Source organism: Nuphar pumila, chromosome 11, assembly GCF_984573655.1.
Source record: "Nuphar pumila chromosome 11, dmNupPumi1.hap1.1, whole genome shotgun sequence".
Lineage (NCBI taxonomy): Eukaryota > Viridiplantae > Streptophyta > Magnoliopsida > Nymphaeales > Nymphaeaceae > Nuphar > Nuphar pumila.
Genome location: NC_143259.1, coordinates 2,984,591 through 2,993,952, shown reverse-complemented (window position 1 = coordinate 2,993,952; position 9,362 = coordinate 2,984,591).

The following is a 9,362-nucleotide window of genomic DNA, read 5'->3' as shown; positions in this document are numbered from 1 at the left end:
TTCAGAACATAGATGGACTTTTTTGTGAACATGATGTTTTGAAGAAAGTTCCACATACAACACAGTTTCCTGCATCTATGTTTTCATTTTCCATTTAATGCTATGCTCTCTCCAAGTTTTTTCATCTCATGTATGGGTTCGATGGTAGCAAGAAATTCAGATACACATCTCCGAGCGATTAAGTAAGCAACTGTTTGAGAACTGCTTAAGAGTTCACGGTATTTAAGATGATGGTGAGGTGGCTTGAAAACTTTCATATCGAACATCCTGAGTCATTTGGAGTCACCTGTTTCATTGAATCATTCACAAGTACTAACAAAATCGACACCAACTGGATCATCTGTACGTCTTGATTTTTATGTTGAAAGGAGTTGGTGGTGTTAGCTGAGCTCGGCTGCCTTAGTTGCAAGATCATGACAGAGCACCACCACACACGTTACTGTGAAAGATATGCTTCTTGATTCTTATTGTGATATTTATTATTATTATTATTTTTAATTAGTTCTTTCTTTTTTTCTCCATGCAATCTATCACTTTTGACATCTCCAATCTTTTGTCTGCAACATGATCTGATTCCTTTTTCACTTCCATACAGGCTATTCTTTCTTTCAGTGTATTTTCTGCCTATGTCACAAGTATCACCGTACTTTGAACATATCAGTGATTTCATCATGATATTTTCAAAGCCTGGTATATTCTAAAAAATCCAATATTTTAAAAATCACCTATTTTGAAAATATCAGTTTTTGTCCCGATATTGACGTGATAAAAGTAAATTTTGTGGTATTTTTATATCAATTCACGTCTTATACATACTTTCCCACATCTTTTTCATCTTTTTTATATTTTCATGTATGGCCATATTTTCCAAAGATTTTTCTGAGAAAACAAAAATGTCGAAACTATTGCGACAGTTTCCCTTGCTAAGATTTTCCCAAGAATGAGATTTGTGACTGTTCCACTTGGGTGGGGTGAGAGACTTGGGAGTTGGCTTATGGCTTAGAATTGCTGCTTTCTTTAGGCTCCATTTTATTGCATGGAAAAATTACTTATAGAATGAGACTTGTTTGGGAGCCTGCATTCAGAGTGCCGATGAGGATTCATGGAATCCTGATTGGTCTCTGCAGCTTGGTATCCCATTTTTGGGATGGGGAAGCGAGATTGGAGGGGTGATTGATGATGTTGTAAAACATAGGTTTCAACAACTTCCCTCTCAACACCGACCCGGTTCCCAAACAGAGCCTAAGGTTGCACTTAGAGGTCATTTTTTATGCAGCGGTGCTGCACCCTTAGCATGAAGTTCCCCTTACTGCTCACCATCTCAACAATTCTTGAGATGGACACGACACCCATCTGGAGAAATGCAAATCTGGATAGCTGTCACACAGGTCGCTGCAGTGGCACTAGCCTATAGCCCATGTGCCCATTGGTGGAGGGCCGGTGGACGTGTCCATCACATTGCACACTCTGAGTGTGCCACTGCGCCTGACTGCCCTCCATCTCTGAGGTTACAGCCTGACAGCTGTGGGGTCCTACAGAAGATGGAGGGCAAATCAGGTGCAGCCACATGTGCAATGTCATCCATCGTCGATTCTAAGTGTAATGTCAGCATATTTTTTCAAGATTGTAAATAAACTATTTTAGCATAATTAATAACATTAATTATGATTAACTGTTATTATTAAATTATTTATCAATATTATTTCGGTATTTACTAAAGTTATTGGATCATTGAATCTCGGATATATGATAACATTTATTTTTATCTAGAAAATTTTAGGGGAAATCTTGAGTATTGAATGAACTACTAAATTATTAATTTTCATATTCTTGAGTAATGGCAAAATTATAATTTATGTTATTCGACAATAGCATCCACATCAAAAGTTCAAAAAAAACAAAAGTTATTTTGTCAAAATCGGAGTTCATACGAACTCAAAGCATGCCCGACAACACTAAGGGTAAAATCATAATTTTAAAATTCTACGTTATGATTTTTTGAACATAGGATTGCATTTGTATAAAAAAACCAAGAAAAACGGTTTTGATTTCATCAAAACCGGAGTTGAAATGCATTCAAAACATGCTTGGTAAGTTTCAAGGGCATAAAGGTAATTTCAGTGGTTTTCAGGGATCACGGTGACCTGAGGACCAATTTCGTCCATGCCCCTATTGACTATGCTTGGTCAACTTTATAAAATTATTTTTTGACAAAATTTACTTTTGAAAAACCTTAATTCTTAAATTAAAAACTCTTAATACGGCAATTTAGGAAAAGAGTATGGAGTTAGTTAGGATATATATATAGAACCTAACTAAGGTTAGAACCTAACTAAACTGAAATATGGTGGATCATTTGGATTGAATCTGGATCTACTACAATCCAGATCCACCTTTCCTAAACCCTCCATAGGCACTTGGTTTTAGCTTATAGCTTTAAATAAACTTACAAGTGTTAAGCTCGGCTTAACACTTGTGTTAAATAAGGTGCCAAGTGGCTACCCCATTTTATGTGTTTTTAGGACAATTTTGCCCTTACCACACCCTATAAATAGGACTATATATTCTTCTCGCATTTTAGATCACTCCCCCTCCCCCCCCCTCGCTCCCTTAGCTCTCTCTTAGCCACCCCTTCAACCACCAAAAGTGGTGGTCCTCCACCACTTCAGCCACTTTAGTTTGGTTCAACCTCCCTTGTCGGCTCGATTAACCCCTTGGTTTGGTTTGACCCAATTAGCACCTACCTGACCCGGTTTATACCCCAGCTAGCCCGATTCTCTCTTTCGGTATTCGGTTCACGTAAATGTACTCCACCTCCATTGATGTATTTATGCATACGTAAGGATCATCGAAAATTCTCATTTAGAGGAAAATCTTCCTGTGATATTTTGAGAATTTCCCGTCTCTTATCGATACGCTCTACAAAGTAAGTCCCTATACTAAATGCTCATAATTTTTAATGTTAAATATATATTCTTGTTGTGCATACGCTCGTGTACGATTAATTATGTTTTGATAATTTCACATATGTTTTCATTATGTGCTTTTAACCTGTATTATGAGCTATCTCCTTGTAATATGAGTTTTCAACCTATATTACAAACTTTTAACTTGTATTATGGGCTTTCAACCAATATTATGGGCTTTCAACCTGTATTATAAGCTTTCAACTCGTATTATGAGCTTTTGACCTATATTATTCTTTTAACCTGTATTATAAGCTTCCAACCTGCATTATAAGCTATCAACATGTATTATGAGTTATCAGTTTGTATTACTTGATGTCAACTTATATTATGAGCTTTTAACATGTATTATAAGCTTCTGATCAGTATCATGCGCTTTGAACATGTATTATGTGCTTTCAACCTATGTTATGAGTTATCAACCTGTATTTTAAGCCATCAAATTGTATTATGAGTTTTTAACATATATTATGAAATTTCAACTTGTATTATGAGCTTTTAACCTGTATTAAGAGCTTTCAAACTGTATTACGAGCTTTCAATATATATTATGAGCTTCTGACCTATATTATGAGTTTTTGACCTTTATTATAAGCTTTTGACCTGTATTATGAGCTTTTAACCTGTATTATAAGTTCTCAACCTGTATTATGAGCTTTTGTAATGCCCTCAAAATTTTAACCTTAATTATTATTCAAATATTGAAATTCTGAAACCAATTTTTTTTATAAGTATAAGTAAATTAGAACTTATAATGAGGAAGCGATTTTAAAAAACGGTTAAGACTTTGGGCAGGGTTACACTAAAAATAACAATCAAATCAAAATATATGGGATATACACATTTCAAATCACGTGCAATATAAGACAAAAATATGAAGAGTTTTAATTTCATTTCAAATCAAAGTATAAAAACAATAGTTCAGTCTCTACATGATCAAGTACTTAAAACGAAAAGATCATGTCTACCAAAACCGCAAGGTAAGAGTAAACCCTCGAGGATGCAGCTCGGCCAGTCCTTCACTCCAACTACTCATCATGCTTTACCTGCATTAACTGTCTCCCATAAAACAGGATCTAACTCACTAAAGTTTGGTAGAACAACCCAGACTCAAACTTAAAGAAAATATATCAAGCATCTATATTATTAATCAATCATCAAGTGACAGACAAGGGGACAACATCCCATAAGTCATCAATTCAAACACTTAAACATAAGGCATTTAAAAACATTCTATCACTTAATATTTTATTCAATATGAACTCACAACATAAAGCATAATTCATATGCATTTAAGACATATAAGTCATTGCTTGCATATATACATGCATCTAAGACATTTAGGTCATTGCATCATTTTTATATGCATTCATAATTCTTATAAACAATAGGTCAAATCATATTTGATCATCTAGCGTGAAACACACATACATACTTTCTAAGTAATTTCGTTAGATATTCATGATATATATCAATCATGATATATAAGTGTGATATATTCACCAAGACAATTATAATGCAATCATTTGCAATGAAACTATGTAAACGTGAAGTGTCATTTACCTAATAAGTCAACCTAGTCATTTATAGGCGTGATGTGTCATTTACCTATACGCTAACATAAGCGTCACAATCATAACCTCATATTAATATCTAAAATTAATAAGGATCTGATTCTCACATATGAGTTTAGCATATAATCATGCTACAACAAAAAAGTCAAATCTACAACAACAACAACAACTACTACACCTTCATCCCAAAACAATTGGGGTCGGCGATATGAACCAAAAAAGAAAATCATTCTGGGTCTTCCACATGAATCCTTCTCCTCCATTCATTTCTATCCAATGCCATGTCCTCAGTGAGGTTCAAAGCATTCATATCCTTTCCTATCACCTCCATCCATGTCTTCCTAGGCCCACCCCGACCTCTTTTAACTAATATATTTTCCCATTTCTCCATCCTTCTAACTGGAGCATCATTAGGACTTCGTCGAATATGTCCAAACCACCGTAAACGATTCTCTCTCATCTTATTTTCAATGGGTGCAATGCCTACCTTCTTACGTATCTCCTCGTTCTGAATCTTATCTTTTATTGTATTTCCACACATCCATCTCAGCATACGCATTTCAGGTACACTCATTTTTTGAATATGATGTCTCTTGGCAGCCCAACATTCCGTACCATATAGTAAAGCGGGCCTAATAGTCGTCCTATAAAACTTTCCCTTCAACCGCAATGGCATTCTACAATCGCACAACACTCCAGTTGCACTCTTCCATTTCATCCACCCAACCTTTATCCTATGATTTACATCTCCATCAATTTCTCCATACTTTTGAATGATAGATCCCAAATATTTGAAAGAATCATCCACCGGTATTTCTTGCTCACCAAGCTTCACTACACTCACATCTCTATTTCGTTGCTTACTAAATCGACATTCCATGTATTAGGTCTTACTCTAACTCAACTTAAAACCTCTTGCTTCCAATGTCTGTCTCCATAATTCTAACTTAGCATTAACCCCAGCTCTAGACTCATCAATCAAAACAATATCATCAACAAACAACATACACCACGACACATTTTCTTGAATTGATCTCGTAAGCTCATCCATCACTATAGCAAATAGGAAAGGGCTTAAAGCAGATCCTTGATGTAACCCAACTGTTATAGGAAAATTGGTTGTCACCCCTCCACAAGTGCGGACATTGGTTACTACTCCTTCATACATATCTTTAATTATACTAATGTACTTGAGAGAAACACCTTTCTTCATCATTGTCCACCAGAGAACGTCCCTAGGTACTCTATCGTAAGCCTTCTCCAAATCAATAAAAACCATATGCAAATCTTTGTTCCTCTCTCTATTTCTCTCAATAAGTTGTCTAAGAAGATGTATAGCTTCCATAGTAGATTTTCCAGGCATAAAACCAAATTGATTCTCCGATATCATGACAACCTTCCTCAACCTAGACTCAATCACCCTCTCCCAAAGTTTCATAGTATGACTCATGAGTTTTATACCACGATAGTTTGTGCAATCTTGTATATCACCCTTATTCTTATATAGAGGCACCAAAGTACTCTTCCTCCACTCATTAGGCATCTTATTTGTCCCCCAAATCTTGTTAAAAAGATTTGTCAACCATTCTAAACCTTTCTCTCCCAAGCATTTCCAAGCCTCGATAGGTATACCATATGGGCCAACTATCCTTCTTGAATTCATTTTCTTCAAAGCCTCTGCAATTTCTTTCTTTTGAATCTTGCGCATGAAGTCACGATTCATCTCATGAAAAGGAATGAAAAAGTCTCCAAGATCCTGAGCATGACTTTCATTAAATAGCTTATCAAAATAATCTTTTCATCTCTCCTTAATCTCCTCATCTTTGACTAAAACCCTTTGCGTTTCATTTTTGATACATCTAACCATACCCAGATCCCTCGATTTCCTATCTCTCATTTTTACAATCCTATAAATATTCTTCTCACCCTCTTTGGTATCCAACTTGTCATAAACCTCCTTATATATCTTATCCCTCGCGTTCTGAACTACTTTTTTAGCTTCCTTCTTTGCTATCATATACTTCTCCAAATTCTCATTATCACGACTTTTACTTAGATTTCTATAACACTCTCTTTTAACCTTAATAGCTAATTTGACATCCTCGTTCCACCACGATGTATCCTTACCTAGCAGTGCACCGCCTTTAGACTCACCCAATACCTCCTTAGCCACCTTTCTCATGCCACCCGCTATCTTATTCCACATAGATTCTGAATCCTCCTCGAGACACCAATAAACTTCCTTAACTACCCGCTCTACAAACATTCCTTGTTTAGCTCCTTTCAGTGCCCACCACTTAATTCTAGGATCTATCATATGTCTATCTCTTTTGCGGTATTGTCTAATTCTAAGATCTAAAATTAAGACTCTATGTTGTGTAGCTACACTTTCTCCCGGTATAACCTTACAATCGATGCAACAACCCCTATCTCTCTTTTTAAGTAGGAAAAAATCTATCTGACTCGTATTAACCCCACTTTTAAATGTTACTAGGTGAGACTCCCTCTTCCTAAACCAAGTGTTTGCTAAGATCATATCATAGGACAAACCAAAATCTAAAATCCTTTCTCCACTTTCGTTTCTTTCTCCTATACCATAGCCTCCATGGATACTCTCAAATCCATCCCTACTAATGCCTACATGCCCATTAAGGTCACCGCCGATGAAAAGCCTTTCTCCATAAGATATCCCTTGTACTACTCCATCTAAATCTTCCCAAAATTGATGCTTAATGGAATAATCTAAACCTACTTGAGGTGCATAAACACTAATAATATTAATAATATTCGTACCTAATACTAATTTAATAAGTAAAATCCTATCACCCTTCCTACGGACCTCAACTACATTATCTATAAACTCACGACTCATAACAATCCCTACTCCATTCCTATTCCTATTTATTCCTGTATACCAAATCTTATATCCCCAAGGTTCTATCACTTTTGCTTTCTCACCTACCCATTTGGTCTCTTGTAGACATAAAATATCAATCTTTCTCCTACACATAACATCTACTAACTCTACCAACTTACCAGTTAAAGACCCTATGTTCCAAGTGGCTAACCTAATTTTATGGTCTTGGACTAAGTTCTTTACCCCCACCCGTCCAAGAAAGTGAGGGAACCCTTGCCTATTTGACACCACACCCGGGCGCCGGTGTGACGCGTCGCTTCCGGGCGACGACCTAGCAACCCTTACCCATTTATCACTGCCTCCGGGCCTTTAGAGTACAACGCGTCGCTCAGTAGGGAACTCACCAACAAAATTCTCATATTGGTTCATATTCATAGGGTACGACTAAGTTTTTATGTTGGCTGTCACAGGCCTACCGCAACCCTCCTCCTTTATCCGGGCTTGGGACCGGCAGTGTATAACTAAACAGTTATACACAGGTGGAGTTACAAAAAAGTCAAATCTATATAATCATAATTGGTGATCTCAACCAACTCAGAAGATCATCACAATTCATCATAACATTTCATTTTATCATATAAATATTCACAAGATCCATGTCGGATCACCTAGTCTGGGAAATGTACAACCTCACAAAGAGTTACCGCCCTAGACAAATGGTTTGCCTGGTCATGGACAATGCACTTTCTCACAGGAATATACTGTCTTCACGGGCTACTTGCTCTTAGACAATGTACTTTCTCACAGAGACTTACTGCTCTAGTCGGATTACCTGATCTGGTCATATTCACCCTCACAGAGAATCCTTTGAGAACAACTCTTCAATGGGTACCATATCCAGTGAAAATTATTGTCATACGTGCATCAATACAATTGACCACTCTTAGGGTCTATAGCCATCAACACGGACATAAGCATGTATATAATCAAAATGCATCACATCACACATCACTTTATATGGCATTTAAATCATAAAATAATATATTTAATTAATAAGGTACCATGAACTATAGTTCAATATTGAACTTAAACATTTATTGCATATATTCATAATTTTACATCACGTGGCATTTAAATCATATCATATAGAAAAATATTATCATACATATTATATCATCACCACAAGAAATATTATATTTCATAAATTGAACTTCGAAGCATGCATAAACAAATATGAGTTTTATGCATGTATGCATGAACATGCACATTTCATAATATGAAGCAACTAAGCCTCAACATACACAGCTCCTACATAGTTTGAGTTATGCACACAGGATTCAAGTCATATATATATTTTTCACCACATGAATATATATATATATCACCTTAGATATAGTTGTATAAGAAAGGTAGGTCAAAATCTTATTGACCATCTCACCGTACATCATACACACATATTTTTCAAGCAAACAAGATATACAAGTTCAAAACAATTTATAACATTCGCATGCATTCGTTTATATAAGAATAAATGAGTCAAACATATGACAAGACAATATATATAACATTCACAATATGCATCGAACACGACTTACACATATTCATAGTAGTTATATATGCACCATGTATCAAATTCATACAAACACACAAAGCAACATAGTATGTGTAAACTAAAGTATGATGACACATATTGCGTACATATTATACATTCATAAGTGCACAAGCATTCAAACCCACATATATGTGTACCTGCAATAAGCACACTCCATATTTCACTAACTACAATCATGACAATCATGATCTACGAACTACAATCATAAGAGTCCTAGATATTTACAACTAAGTGAAGTGTGTGAGCATGAAGATATTGCATACTATAAAATAAATTTAATGGGTGATGCATGTGCATCACGTACTTACCATGGATATTTACCCAATTTTCATTTCACATTGCATTGCATTCAA